The sequence below is a fragment of the Sylvia atricapilla genome, chromosome 1 (genome assembly GCF_009819655.1).
Source record: "Sylvia atricapilla isolate bSylAtr1 chromosome 1, bSylAtr1.pri, whole genome shotgun sequence".
Taxonomy (NCBI): Eukaryota; Metazoa; Chordata; class Aves; order Passeriformes; family Sylviidae; genus Sylvia; species Sylvia atricapilla.
In genome coordinates this window covers 84,173,642-84,190,096 of record NC_089140.1, presented here as the reverse complement: position 1 = coordinate 84,190,096, position 16,455 = coordinate 84,173,642, and positions in this window count along the sequence as shown.

Below are 16,455 nucleotides of genomic sequence, written 5' to 3'. Positions count from 1 at the left end.
GCATTTATGAAGTACCTAGTACAGAAATGGTTGAGAATGACAACTGCTACCATTGTATAACGACTGTACTTAAAGTGATCAGTATTTTGCAGTGCACATTTGCAATAGAGAGGAGCAAATAAGGCCACCCTCAGCCCATAAACCCAATATTAAAACATTCAGATGGAGTTTCAGTCTATTCCAATATATGAATCATCTCCTAGTGAAGAAATAATGAGCGTAATAGGCACTTCATTGCACAGGACATTCTGTCCTGAACATGAGGAAGGACTCCTTTCCTGGGTGATGATTGAGCACTAGAACAGGTTGCCCAAAAACTTTGTGGACTCTTCATTGCTGAAGACATTCAAGAACCATTCGATGCAATCCTGATGCACGCACTCAAGAATGACCCTGCTTAGGCATGGAGATTATACCTGTAGTATATTTACTGCAAGGTCTAAATTTTAGCTGCTGGAGGATCAGTGGTGGCCACAATGCCCCCAGGTCTAGCTTCCAGAGGTTGGAGGGTGTGTGTTTTTACAAGCACTAAAAGTATAAGAAACAGTGTGTGGAGGAGGAACTCTGGGCTGTATATCCCACAAGAAGCACAGGATAACTAGGGTTGTGTGTGGGTATAAGTTCAAGCAGTGCGAGAAGGATCTATCTGTGGACATTGCTCCATCCTCTGGCAGCCTCTGTGTGTGAGGCTATGTTGGTGGCCTCTGTGAGTGGCCTCTGTGTTAATGGCCTCTGTGTCCTGGAAGAGCGGAATCTCCAGGTTCTGGAGTCTGCTGGGCATGGAAATTCTCACAACATCCTTAAGCAGGGCTAAATTTAGCTTTACTTTATTTTTCCCCTGGAATCTCTTTTTAGTGAGAATATCAGTGTAACATCATGTCATATAAAAATGTATACAGAACATAATTTTTTTCTAAGCAAGATACAAATCCAAAACAAAATCAGAGAGCCACTTAAACAAAACTACTTTATTGCACGGCTTCTTAAAGCAATATTAAAGACTACAGATACAGGTGCCAATCAATTTAAGTACAATTTAACTTTTTGAAATGCCAAAAGTTTCTATTTCCACTATTAATGTATTATCAATCATTTAAGTTTATGTGATCTTTATGCAGTCATCCCAGCAGCAAATACAGAAGAAAGCTCAAGATAAAGTCACTAAGTAGTTCCTTCCGGAAGTAAAAGTGATATTTTTTAAACTATATGAATATATTTTATTCCGATTTCAATGGGAACTTGGGACTGGGTACTTTAGAAAAGTATCTGGTTGCCTCTGATAAATATTGAATTATTGGACATTATCAGAGTACTCAAAGATTCAGAAAATTAATTTATGGTCTTGATGAATATCTGAGATGTGTAGCTGTTGTGGTTTTGAACTTATAAAAATGGAACTTTAAAGGATTAAGTCTCTCAACTGCAGAGTACTGCCTGAGAAAGTTCCAGTAAATGTATTAAAATTAAAGGAATTTATCAAAGAGAGTAATTTATAACTGATTTTTGAACATCTTATGTATTAATTGCAGGGCAATAGTTCAGACGTCACTGACAATAGTTTGATATAACTTTTTGAGAAACACAGTCATTTTATACAGTATATTAGATCAATTGTTTCTCAATTGTAAATCAATTCTGAGGAAGGGACAAAATGTCATAATGAAACAATAGGTGGTAAGTGATGAAATAAATTAATCAATAATATATTTGATCATAACACATCATCATTTATAATATATTGAAGAAATATCGCCAGTGGACGTACTAATTCATTATGGGCATGGTATTATTTTTCATTTGGGAAGGACTGTGACATATCATATACTTAAAATTTTATATTTTTTCTAGAAAAAGGAAATAGTTTGAATTATACTCCCTTGGGATTGTCCCTAGCATATTTGGAGTAATATGATTTATTTATTTGATTAATTTGTCAAATGAAGCAGCTCCAACTTTACAAAAGAGTCTGGGACTTACCACTCATTAACCTCAAGCATCAATCAATTATTTTAGAAAAGACATTGTAAATTATCATTTTCTGATCTCATAAGGTACCAGCATCTAAGAGTATGCATTAGACTAGCAGTCTGTGTGAGGTTAGATTCAGGAGTATGACTTTTTGATTCAGTGTCTAACGTTCAAGATCAGATTCAGCTGGAGTAACCCAATTTGTGAAAGATGCCCCTGCTAATGATAGGGTGGTTGGAGTAAATGATCTTTAAGATTTTTTCCAATTTCAGCCATTCTCTGAGTCTATGATAACGCTGGAGCTCTGACTACAAACAAGCCTCCCATCTCTGGACAGCAAGTCCTCGAATCCTGCTGAATCCTGACAATCAGTCATGGTTAAAATCCTGTCAGAATGTTGGAAATACCCTATGGCAAGCATTAGGTCCTTGAAAAACAACCTTGCCTTTCTTCTGTAATTTCTGTCTACCTAGCCTCCCTAGACAGCATAAAGAAGTAGTATTTTAAGAGTAGTAATATTTTAGAAGGAACATATTTGTAAGGGAAAATGAGTTTTCATACTTTTCCTGAATAGTTATTAGTTACTGAATAGTAATGTCACATTCATCCTTCTAAAATTGAGTCTGTTAATAAAGTAGAATCAAAACAAAGACATCTACATATATTAACCAGCAATATCATGTTACAGTTTTCTAAGACTTATTGCAATACCACCATCAACTTGCAGTTTTAATCCAAATGTCTCAAATATCATTATTAACAGTTAAGCTAAGATGCAGTGTTACCTTTTTGTTTCCTGAGCTTATACTTGCAAAGGAAAATAAATAAATAAACCATTACTTGCCAAAATTCCTTCATCAAATGTGATGCCAGTGCCAATGTGCAGTACTTAGAGTACAAGGAATCTTACATTTTAAGGAATTGAATATTCCTGGCACTGAGCTGATGGACTATGTTACACCAGAAGAATGTGAAATAATGAAAAGATCAGATAATAATAGGTTTATTTTGTATTCCAGGACATGGGAGAATACAGAGATTAGAGATCCATAAGAAAAACGTGTGAGACAAAATCTGAATTTCCATAGAGACACTGAATAACATCCAAACATGAATTTAGAGTTATCTTCAATCATTTTGTGTTATCAGCTGGTTCAGTAGGAGTCTGAAACTGCCTGACTCTCACCTCAAAAACTGTCTTGAACAATCAAAATTATATAAGCACATGAGGTGCATAACCCTGCATCTTTCTTTTCAATGATTTGAGACACTAATGAGTGACCAGAGATGAATCAAATTGTCCTGCCGGAACACACGCTTCCCCACCTGTAGCAGAGGAGCAGAGGAAAGATACCTGTGGTGGCACACCATTACATTACAAAAGGTTCAGGCCAGAACTATCATATAAATTTTAAAGGTTATCAAGACTCATATCCTATTATTGTGGTAACAGTGACCATGTTCCACAATGATTTTCATAAACTGAGTTCCATCTTCAAAATATCTTAGCTTTTTGTATTTCACATTCCTCCTGGAAAGTCCTCCCCACAGTGAACATCGTTTTTGCCAAATAAGGCAAAGAGTTTTTTAAATAAATTGTTTTCTAGAAAAATTAGCAGCTCTTTTTCCACATTTTTCAAGATTCTCTCTAATTAATCAGTTTTAACTTTCTTTGAAGAGTTAAGTTCAAGATGTTTTAAGTGCCTGCTCATTTGTATTTTGATGCTTTATCTCTATAAATACCATTTATTTCTCTGGTAGAAAGGAGTGTCTCAAAATTGGCCCCATCAAGTTCCACTGAAATCCACCACTTAAACTGCATTCCTTATGTCACATTACCTTTTACCACATCAAGCATTTAATTGTGATTTGCAGACTTTCATGCAGTTGTAGAGTTAGATAGCATTAGAGTTATCCCAAGAGGTGAAGATAGGAAATGACTTAAACACATGATAAAAAGAATGAACGTTTCTAACTAACTAGAACAAAAGTTGTCTTAAAATTGCCACAAGTTTGGAAGATTTACATTGTCCAGGGCTGCTGCAGTTGTTACTAGAGAAATTGTTCACAATAAGAAATCAGTAAGTTTGTAAACAGTTTGAACAAGTGTTTCTACTGAGCAAAAAGCAACTTAATAAATGTACATAGTAATAACATTTCAGGTACTGCTATTCAATTTTACATCTTCTCTTCTAATAGTCATTCCACATTCTAAATTATATTTGTGAGCAAGAACCTCTGCCTTCTAATTATTGTTACTGAAAATCACATCAATTATACCAACCACAAGAAACTTATTGAAATTCATTGAAGAAGAAAGCTTAAACTATTCCTATAGGTACAAATTTATATTGCACTCTCTAATCTAATGTAGCTGCCAGCACTGTTAATTTACTTCAAGAATAGAGTGTGATCCTATTACTTAAAGAAAAGCAAAGATGAGGCTCTGTGTTATTGCTAACAGACTCAGATATATTAATGCAGGAATAAAAAATCCTAAAAGAGGAACACATCAGTTCATTAATTACAGAAACCTGTAGTTCGGAGAAAAAAGGGTATTTGCAACATCCAAATATTCCAAAACCAGTCAGAATGGAACAAGACCTGAAAATGCACCATCATCCATTGGAACAGAGGCCCACCCTTCCCTCAGAGGTGTGGCACCATATGATGTGAAAAATCTGTAGCTCATTGGTAGAAAATATTTCCACTTCTTGCACAACTAACACCAAATCTATCTCAGAAATGTGGGTTAGCACCAAGATATAAATATGCCCTTGGGACGAACTGCTGACACAGCAAACTCAGGAAGCCTTTGTCAAGTCAATTTGAGGAACTGTCAAAAAAAAAAAAAAAATTGGTGTTTTGAACTTGTGAAGTTATGGGAAAGCCTGCTCATATTCTCTTATATTGTTGCAAAGCCATCTCTGTTCCTCATTGACTATCGTGGTTTTGTAGACTTAGAAATTACTTTTCCCAATCAGCTGCTCATCCTTACTTGCCATTGTCCCAGCTGTAGCATTTAGGACAATTAGGGCTATTGCACAGACCAGTTCTGGTGACAATATGCTTCATTATCATGAAAGCAATGATGATGTCATAAGCATTGAAGATGAACATTATTGAAAGAAGCAGACAACACGCAGAGATATTTAATCAGCAATGAAGAGAAAAGTAATTCAGAAAAGGACACAATGTCTTCAAATGAGGCTTGGAAATTGCATTTTATTTTCTAAAAAGTGTACTGGAGTACAGAATTGCCCATTAAACAGAAACCCAGGAGAAAACATCCTCTGCAGTGATCTGAACAGACAAGTAAAAACAGCTCAATCTGACAATGAATTTCTAATCAGTGACCTGACAGTTTGTTTCTTGCTTGCCACAGATGTTTTTGTAGCATTTTCTGCATATTCAAGATCAGCTGTGTATGTGATTTTGCATATATTAACAAAAACTTTTGCCAACTGCACTTCAGAATGGAACTTATGAAGGAGTGAAGTGCAGCAGGGAAGCAGGGAAATTGAATGTTTACCTTGCCAAAGGTCTTTTCCTACGTTATTGATTAGCAATAAACCAAATCTCTTTTACACAGTTAGCCTTTATTCTTCTATTATAGGACACACTTTCAGTCAGGAGAATAAAGCCAAAATTCTGTCTGCAGTGAGCCAGTCCTCGTTCTTGGTTTGTCATGGAAGCCGTGACACATATACATAATCTATATCCTGACTTTTTTGGTTCCTGTTAAGCCTAAAATATTAAAAATCCTTCCAGAACACTTTCTAAAAATCTGTCCCTATAAGACTACAGAACACATTGTGAGTTAAGAATCACACAGAAATAATTAGGTGGCACCATGAAACATCTGTCTGAGTTCAACATGCACTTCAGCACATTCTGAAGTAAATTTTTCTGTTTCATATTTTAAAATGAGGCTGTGTCCATAAGTGACACAGTTTTGTTAGGCCATTTTCATTGTGTGAAAAGAAAAATATGTTCATTCTCCCTACATACCATACCTCTCTTAATTTTTTATACCTCCATGGGTACAATACTACCTCTATTATAATTTAAACTTTTAAACACAGATTCACAAAATTATTAATTAACCAGGTGTGAGATGCCACCTGCTGCATCCAACTCTGACATTCCCACCACAGGAAGGATATAGATCTGTTGGAATAAGTCCAGAGAAGGCTCACCAAGATAATTAGAGGGATGGAGCATCTCTCCCATGAGGAATGTCTGAGAAAATTTGAATTGTTGAGCCTGGAGAAGAGAAGGCTTTGGGGGTAGCTGATTGAGGTCTTCAAGTACTTGAAGGAAGCCTACAAGACAGATGGAGAGGGGCTATTTACAAAAGCATGAAGTGACAAGACATGGGGGTAATGGATTAAAATCAAAAGAGAGTAGGTTTAGACTATGTATAAGAAAGAAATTATTTACTATGAGGGTGGTGATGTACAGGAACAGATTGCCCAGAGACACTGTGGATGGGCCATCCCTGGAACTGCTTAGGGCCAGGTTGGAGAGAACTCAGAGTAACCTGATCTAGTGGAAGGTGGTCCTTTCCACAGCAGTGGGAATGGATGATCTTTAAGGTTGCTTCCAACCCAAGATTCTATGGCTCTTCAGTGAATAAAAGTAATAATCAGAGTATAGTGCAATCCGCAAAATCCAGACTGGTCCTCAGACTGTCTGATTTCTGCCTTTTTTTCTCTAGAGAACATCCCTAAGCACTTTATTTCCTTCTAGTGAAAATAAATACAATAATGTTTTAGATGTTCAACTAGTTCATGCTTGTGTCCCATTAAAATTCCTGGAAAGTTTTTGCTCTATCTTGTAAGACGACTTCAGGCAGTTGTGCTGAAAGTGCTAGTCAACATTTTAGAAGAGTGGCAAAACTACAAAATTAAGTTAATTTATAGAAATAACAGTTAGAATCAAGGATCATTTTCCAACAATCTGATACCTCCTGGGAGATTCCAAATTATTCAGCAGATTATTAGGTGAGAAATTTCTCTCTCTCTTTTCTCTTTTTTTTTTTTTTTTTTTTTTTTTTTTTTTTTTTTTTTTTTTTTTTTTTTTTTTGAAAACCACTAAACTTCAGGGTGATATTTACCAGTCCCTGAGAGAAACAAGAATCCCAAAGAGACCAGATTTAAATGCTCTAGGTCCTGTAAAGAGAAGACAACCTTGGATTGCCGGTTCTTACTGCTTGATACTAAGCAGTTCCCTGCCTTTTTACTAGTTTTTTGTAAAACATTTTTTTTCCTGGGGTGACCAGCCCTAAATAACTCAGGAAAGAAAACAAAAGCTGTAAGACAAGGAAAATCAGTAAAATTCAAACCAAAAAGAGTGTGGGTGGAGACTCAGTCCTGCAAGGGGTAGTTTTAGGGTGCAATACAATCATTATAAGCCATTTAACCTGGAAAATAATTTACTTTAAATGTATTAGTATTACATGCTCATCTGATCCAATGCATTCAAGGTTCCCTCAATTGTACTATGAGAATAAGCTGTAATAGTTACTTCCATAGTACAGAGGTTTACAGTTTGCAAGGTCTATACTTCAAAATGGGACTGGCTTAATGTGAGAGAATGGTTCTATCCTCATTATCAGGAAGGATAAGGTACTTAAAAACACAAGATGGACTGTCAAAAAATTATTGTCCAGTATTTTAAATTAAGGCAAATTGTTGTTAATGTACCTTCAAATGTCATTACAGTATCCCAAGGAATTTATAATTTTGAACTAGACTGTCAATTCCACCTTGTAAGCAATTACCTGTCACTTTATTCACAATATGTGTATGGCTTGGAACAAATGTCTGCCAGCTGTGTCAGTTTTGTTAAGCAGCTCCCAATGGATCCTTGACCAAGTGGTGCAGAAAGTTGATGGCCTTTATGATAAAGTCCATGCCCTTCAAGCTAGATGCCATTCATACTCAATACTGCAAGAGTGCTCCATGGAGTGAGCATTAAGGAATTTGAGAGTTACTCAGATGAGGCCCTTGACCTATAAGCAATAATATTTCTTTCAGAACCACATAAAGCGACACCTTAAAAGGTGCAAAAATTGTACTTTTTAAAAGGTTTTTACAGGACTTCACTGCCCAGATAATTCCTTAAATCTAGATTAAAGATATTCATCCAACTACTTTTTTCAGGTCAATCTTGGCTAAAGGCTTGAAAAATAAGCCTATGGAAAACTTATTGCTAAGATATATTGAATATTGGAACATACTGTATTAAATTGTGTACTGCCATACAAATACTGTCAATATGATGTTACAGTGTGCTATACTAACAATATTTCTAGTTTAAATGTTATACTTATTATGATATAGAATCTTTTAAATATAATTGAAATGGGAAAATTAAAATGTAACATATTTTTGAAGTAAATATTATATCTGAATAGGAAATCTCCAAGGCATTCTAATCTCAAATAATTTTCTGTAAGAAATTCCAACTATGTAATTTTGTTCTGAGTTGGAATAAAAGTAAGTTCTGAGCTGATGAGTGAAAAATGTAATTATGAGTTTCAAATACTTCTGAGGGAAGAATCTTTCTATTTTTCCCTCCTTTTCTCTCACAGTAAGACTTAAGAATCTTCAATGTCAAGGTTGCAGTGTAGGCAGTGATATAGCTCAGTTCCTGTTTTTTCATGAGTAAGAAAGAATATAGATTTGAGTAAGGAAAAGGACTAATGTCATCAGCCAAATTGTTTTGTGTGCTCCATAAAACAAATGTATGCTAAGATGAAATAGAAAATGTTGATTCTAGACCTTGTCAAAAACAGATTTCATGATGGATTATTTAAAAACGAATTGGGCAAAAAGCAAACATTCTTTAATTTGGTAATCTTGTTTTTTGAAATACCCTTACAGATCAGTAGCTCAGAAACTCAGTATTTTAACACAGTGCACTGGGTGAAAATTGTAAATGTTCCTAAGCTCATCGCTGAAAGCTTCACTGAAATCTCTGAATGCCTCAAGTCAACGGAAAAAGTGATAAAAGCTGTAGAGGGGGACAAGTAATGAACTTCTTGCCTACATATAGCCAAGGTAACAGTAGCGAAAATCCCTCTGAGATAGTGGAAAATAAGCACAAGACCTTAACTTCTAACCAATGTATCTGTCCAGAGCTATGCTGGATAAAATTCATGTCAATATGTTGCAAAATATGAAATCCTAATAAATAGCTGTGAAATGAAACTATTTAGAAAGTTTTCTTATGTATACACTCATTTCTATGTTAGAAGATAATTTTCATGTTAAAATGTAACTATGGTTTTTTATGGCATATAAAAAACCCTAATTTGATCTTTGCCAGCAAGCTGCTATTTAAAGAATCTTACCAAAATTCTGTAGCCGTAGGTTATCATCTAAGTCTTGAAGGCATTCATGGATCTTCAGTCACACAATGATTCAGAACTTTTCAGACACAAGTATTTTAAACACAAATATATTTAATCACAAGTATATTTAAAGAGATTTAGGAATGTACTTTTCACTTGGACAGTACTATCCAATTTGTTCTAGAGGTCTGGACTGAGTAAGGGTTTTAAGCACCGCCAGTGAGAACAGCCTAAAATAAATACATCCTTAAATATCTTGCTTAACTACAATTTCTACTACCACACATCAGGAAGCATTAGCAAATCAGTTGCTATATTTCATTATAAAGCCAATCCCTTTCACTTTTAGAATGAAGTGATTTTTTTAGGGTCCTGTTGTACTGGATCCAGCTAAGTAGCCTCACCATGAGTCTAAGGCCTGTGCAGACAAAGAAGGAAGAGGCACATCTTTCAAGGCACACCAACCTGGTGCCTTCATTAATGGGATGTGAGTGGTCATCCACAATGTGTGCTTTAGCAGTGCAACTCTTTCTTCCTCCCAATGCACCTTTTCCTTTTGTATTGTAAGAGTGTGTGGAAGGAAAGTGCCTGTTCCTTTAAGAGTGTTTGGTCAGGGACTTCTTCATAGCAAAGAAGGACAGAAATAAAGGGAAGAATTCACAAGCAAGAACATGCAGGGGCACAGAACTGACAGGTGGATGGTAAAGGAGGAAGGGGAAGACCCAAACCTGATGAGTTGCATTAAAGAGATGACAGCTTGTGCAATCAAGAAAAAAGCTTATTCCAGTGGGAAGAATTGGAGAACATGTCAATTGGAAAAAAACTGGGAAAAGTAGGAGACCAGAACCAAAATACAGAGACATCACAAAAAAAAAAAAAAAACATGGAGACAACGACAAGAAACAAACCTCACCAATCCCTCTAATCAACAGGCTGTGAGGAAGGCATCACTTCCAGAAGAGCAATGTGAATTTGTTACTGAGAAGACTGTAAACCAAAGACCTGGATGGGAGGGATGGGGGAATGGGACATGCAGGGGAGTGAATTCAGGAGGAATGAAACAATGAGAAGGAAGAAAAGGGTCAGTACAGTTGTCTGTCTGAGCCTTGCACCTGATAACCACAATCTGCCCTATAATTTTACTAATTCTTTTCTCAATGATGTCTCTGAATAGCATCCCTCTCTATGTCTGAACATCATGGAGACTAAGGACCAGACACTGGAGAGACATCTTTTTGTGTGAGTGAAAATTGGTGGGTACTAATTGAGTCAGAGCAGGGATACAGGTGTCCCTGGACCAATATGCAGCAACCAGGGGGACATCAGGAGTCGGGTGGATGAGGGTCTAAGTGCTGATGGCTGAATCATGGCCACAGGAGTGCCTGTGTGCCAGCTGTTAGACAGTGACTGTGTCTTCCACAGTCCTGGGGTGTGAACCTGTATTTGCAGGCAAACTTGAAGCTGGACCAGTCATCAAGTATCTGGGTGTCAGATCCAGGACAGAGTATTAGGATGGAAGAGGGTCTGTTACGGTACATCCAGGGGACTTGTGAATGTGCAGTGAGAGAGGGATGAGTGTCTCTATGTGTGAGCGTGTGTGTGTCTGTGTGTGTGCACACACTTGTGAGTGTTAAGCTGGACCACTTGGCTGCTGGGGACCTGTGGGAAGGGCTGGGATCTAGGCAGGAGAGCCAGTCAAGCAGATGGATCATGCCAGTGGTTTGTGGGATACAACAAATATGTGTGTATTTTGGGGAACATGCAGAGTATCGTGTGTGTGCCTGCGCCGATGACCTGTCTCTGACAGTTGAAGAGGAGGGAGACATGGCTGCCTGTGCTTGTGGTTCATGGGAATCTAGTATGTAGGCAGGATGAGGTGGCTTCTAAAATTCCTCAACCAGAATGAGCTTCTGTTGTCAGATCTATGTAAGCATGATGTTGTGATGAGCTGAGAGCCAGCAGGGCATCCTAACCCATGGTTTGCTTTAATCCATGAGAGCAGATCTCAAGCTCTTCCACCACTCATGACTAACACATAGACTTACATCTCCCTAAGTCTGCTCAATCAGGCAAAAAAATGTGACATCAGATAATTATATTTTCAAAGGTCCTGCAGAGAAAATGCAGACGCTTAGTATGAAATGAGGAAGAAAGTTCTCAAATTTTACCTGTTGAACACAAAATATTTTAATGTTATCAATTAAACTAAGCTACTCATATTTCTCCAGCTGATCATACCTGTATTATTTTTTTAAAAGCAAGAATTCTAATGATTATTTACCATTTTTGGGATCTGTTCTTTTTCTGCTAGTAATTTTGTATCTTGAGAACATTGCTTAGATTTTATTGTAATTAAGGTGACTAACAACTAAATAACATAGCAAACCATTACATTATTAAACAACTATTACAGAACAATATATTAAAAGTATACCAAATTATGAATAATTATGCAGTTATTAACTTTGCTTTTTAAAACTATGTGAATAATTATATTTGGTGAAAATGTCACATCACGTAAATGATGTTATTGTTCTATTATATACTCTTCTGCTCTTTCAGAAGCTGTGCATCATGTCTTTCTACAGTGTTATTTCTAAAGGCTTTAGGAATAATAAAAAGCACAAAAAGGCAGATTTCTTTTGACGAGGTTAGACTTGCTAATGTACCACCCAGCTCCAAGGTTTCCTTGACAGTAAAGAAAACATTCTTGCTTGTGTAGAAATCGTAACTGATTTACACTATTTGACCCTGCTTGAACAACAGCAAAACCGACAGAGACAATAAAATGAATAATGCTTTTAAAGTGATCTCTCACAGCAGCAGAAATGGTGCTGAAAATATTATATGTAAAATTTGCAAATGAACATACTGTGGGGTATTTTTCTGTACTAATAAAAATTTCCTGGCCTTTCTCAAAGTATTTGGATTCTACTTCTGCATAACATGAGGTGTTGATCTTTAACACCCAATGGATGTTCAATATTTATATGAAAAGACAGGTAGAAAAATAAATATACTTTAAAAACTATTTTTCAATTCAGTCAAAGCAGTGGGCAGAAAAAAAGCTCAGAAAAAGGATACTTTCACTGTAGTACTGTGCAGATTTCTAAGTATACTTTCTATGGACTTCTTCCACCGCTCTATTGTATTAAAGAACTTTAAACAAAACCTGCTGGGGAAAGGGAAGCTCAATCCATCACACTCCGACAAATTGGATATCAGAGACATCAAGAGATGTGCAGAGCCTGAAGAGGGATTGCAGGTCATCAGGAAACACCTGAAGAGCAGCACAGAGGAATGAATGCCAGTCACTCCAGACAGTGAGACAGATCCTTCAGGGGCCCAAGGCAAATATTGCTATGGAAATGCACTCAGCACGGGGAGCAAACAAAAAGCCTTAGGGACACATGCATGCCTGAAGGGCTTATTGATATTATGGAGCCAAGGTGGAAAGGCTCCTATGACTAGAATGGATGGATACAGGCTTTTTAGGAAGGACAGGCAGGGAAGATGAGGGAGAAGTGTTGCCCTCTGTATAAGTTCATAGATGGAGAGCATGGAGTTCTACCTGGGATGAATGAGGAGCTGACTGAGAGTTCTGCATTAAATGGATTTTTCAGGATTAATGGATGACAGGGACAGGTGACAATATTGAGGGTCTGCTATGTGTTAACCTAACCAGGAAGACTGAGCAGATGAGGTCCTCTGTAGGTCGATATGAATGGCCTCATGTTCACAAGTCCTGGTCCTCAGGAGGGATTTCAATCACCCTGACACTTGTTGGAAGGAAGACACAGTGGGGCATAAGTACTCCAGAAGGTTCCTAAAATGTGTTGATGATAATTTATTCTCCAAGTGATAAAGAAGCCCATGAGATGAGATCATCTGTTGGAACTTTGTCTCACCAGCAAAAAGGGCTGTGAGGAACATGAAGCTCAAGGAAAGCCTGGACTACAGTGTCCATGAAATGGTGGAGTTCAAGATCCTCAGGGCATTGAGGGAGATACGCAACAAGCTCACTGCCCTAAACTTCAGGAGAGGAGACTTTGGCCTCTTCAGGGATCTGCTTAGTAAACTACCTTGGAATAAACTCTTGTCAAGTAGAGGGGCCCAAGAAACCAGATTAAGCTCACCTCCTGACAGAGAAGTTGAGCAAAAGTGCCACCATTCCTCCATGGACAAACTAGGACAAACTCGAACAGGTGAAGGAAGCCTACAGAGGATGAAGCAAACACAGGTAACCTGAGAGGAATACAGAGAAATCATCCAAGCAGACAGGGATAAGATTAGGGAAGTTAAAGCCTTGATAGGATTAAATCTACTCAGGGAAGTCAAGGGCAACAAGAAAAACTTCTACAGGTACATCAGTGATAAAAGGAATTCTAGGGAAAAACGGATCCTCCCTGGAAAGAATGGAAGACCTATTTGCCCAGGATGTGGAGAAAGCTCAGGTACTCAACCACTTTTGTGCCTTTATCATACTGCCCAAAGACTTCAGTGGTTCTTTGAAAGAAGAGACAATGAATTTCAATGAAATTTATACTCATTCATATGATGGCAGATTATGTTTCAGTGTGATTTAAGCCTATGATTACACAAGGCTAAGAGTCAGAAATAGGTTGGTTTTTTTGTCACAGAACTGTCAGAGGAAAGTGGAGTTGCTGATCTCTAAATAAGAAAAAAGGTGGAGATTCTGATGCTGGGGAAGAATGGGAGGCAGCTGAAATAATTGTCATTGATGTATGGTATTGCTAAAACAGTCATTAGTGCAATGAGAAGTGCCACTGGCAGTTTGTCATCATTATGTTTTCAACAGCAACTTAATAAAATAAAACTGGAAGTACTTCTTTATTCCCCCTTGTAATTGTATTTTCATTTTTGCCTTCATGGCCTTTTCCTTTTGCACCAAAGTTTAGGTATTACAATATTCAATTCTAGAAAAAATAAGATCAAAACAAATTTGGCCAGAAATATGCTGAATTCTGAGCATAGGATTTCACTTATCCATTCCTTTATGCATACTGATTTTAGTAATGGCAGTAATTAAATTATTTATACCTTATTATTGTAAAGAAAAAAAATCTCTAATTTCACAGTCATGGCTGTTAAAGGTCAAGATGTCACTTTAAAGTAATATTAAAAAAAACCCAAAAAAACCCGAACAAAACAAAACAACACCACCCCCCCCAAAAAAAAAAAAAAGGAGTACAAAATGACAAAATTTTAATGAAAATTTTGTGTAAGATTTTTTCATAAACATCTTACCTGATCAGTTGTAGGAAGAACAGGAGCTCAGTAACCTAATCTAAGATTGTTGGATTTGACTCAGGATCCCTGCAGAAGTGCCATCACTGCTCTGGGAGCACCCCTGGGGATATAAAGAAGGATATGAGGACAGAGATCAGAAATTGCAGCTTAAAAAAATATCTTCTTCATCTGAGGACAATGACAATGCAGGGTCAAGCATATAAGATATCATCAGAGAAATGGTAAAGAGCCATCAAGAATATCTGACAAGCTAATGCTTGGGCATAGATTTCTGCAATCTCTTTTCTTAACTCCTGTTGCAACTGACTTTCTCTGGCATCTCATGCCCAGTACTTGATGTTCCCAGAAGTTCCCACCTTCCAGGCTGGAGCTTGTTACAGAGGATGATAACATGGGTGTACCTAAAGAAATTATCTTGGCCTAAATAGGCATCTAACAGATTAATTATCACTAAATATTTAATTTTTTTTCAACAAAGAAACTAACTAGGCTGCATCTCTGCTTGAGTAATTTGAAGAGGTTTCATGCCCATACCTTCACTGCTTGTATTGGAATATGTTCCCATCTTTCAGCATATAAATGGAAAATAAGAGCTTAGATACTTCATGTATTATGATTCTAGTCATGTCACATAATGATTTGTATTCCTCTTCTCTCTTCTTTCAAGACTCAATGTAGCAGCAGAAAATCCTCATGGAGTTTTGTTATTATTTCTAATTTTCTTCCTACATTAAATTTCTTCTCTCCTTAACTTTCCTTCTTTTTTACTCCTTCACATAGGTACGATATCAGTGAATGTTCATAACTCACAACAAGAGCAGTGACATATTTGTTGAAGTCCTAATTCTACTTGCAATTATGAGGCAGATTTTATCATTGCATCTGATTCAAAGCTCATTGTAAACAATACAGACTGAAAATTCCTGTTGTAGAACTGTTTTTCAGTTTATTTTTTCTTGTGTACATTGTAATGAATTTTTCTATAATGAAAATTTATTGTGCTTTCCTCTCCGTACATCACTTAGAAGTGGATGGGCCTCATTAGAGAACTGTAGATGTTCCAATTAAATCCCTTAGAAATATAAAAATGTCAGAATAAGTTCATGACAGCTATAAAGCATTGCATGGAATAGGACACACAAGAATAGCTGGTAAGGAAGGTAGAGTAGGTATGGAATTAATGTACTATTCAGTAAAACTAATGACATTGCAATTTACTATCCACTCACAAAAAAAAAAAAAAAAAATTAAAAAAGACATCTATTTTGTATAAGCCTGTATATCCATGTACAAGTCTACAAGCAAATAAAAGTCTATATAATACAATAATGAAAATTTCATTCTGAAGAACCTAGACATGTTTCTGGTACTTGTAGGAGCTTTGGAAACTGAGAATTATAGTCTCTGGCTACTGTGATTTTGAACAGAATGTTTTCCACCTACGTGGCAGAGGAAGCCACAACAAATATCAGAACTGAGGCTAGCAATATTCCCTTGAAATCTGGAGAACCATTGTCATACACCCATAACCTTCATTGACTTTGGGTAAAAAAATATTTAGCTTGTAGATTTGAAGTTTATTGGTAGGTGTAATTTATTTTCATCACATTAAATGGTGCTCTGGTTCCTTCTCAGTGATGTCTTTTTACTTCATTTTGATTTGGGTTTTTTGTTAGGGTTGGTTTTTTCTTTTTGTTTCTATAAAACAATTCTTAAATCTGAAAAATATAAAGAGAAAATACTTTTAAAAATCTCTTGAATCATTTCAGTGTATAGCAAATGATCAGCTTATTAAGTAATTTCAGAGGAGCAATTGTCTTTTCTCCTTTTCCACTTATAGCAAGATTTGGGATCCC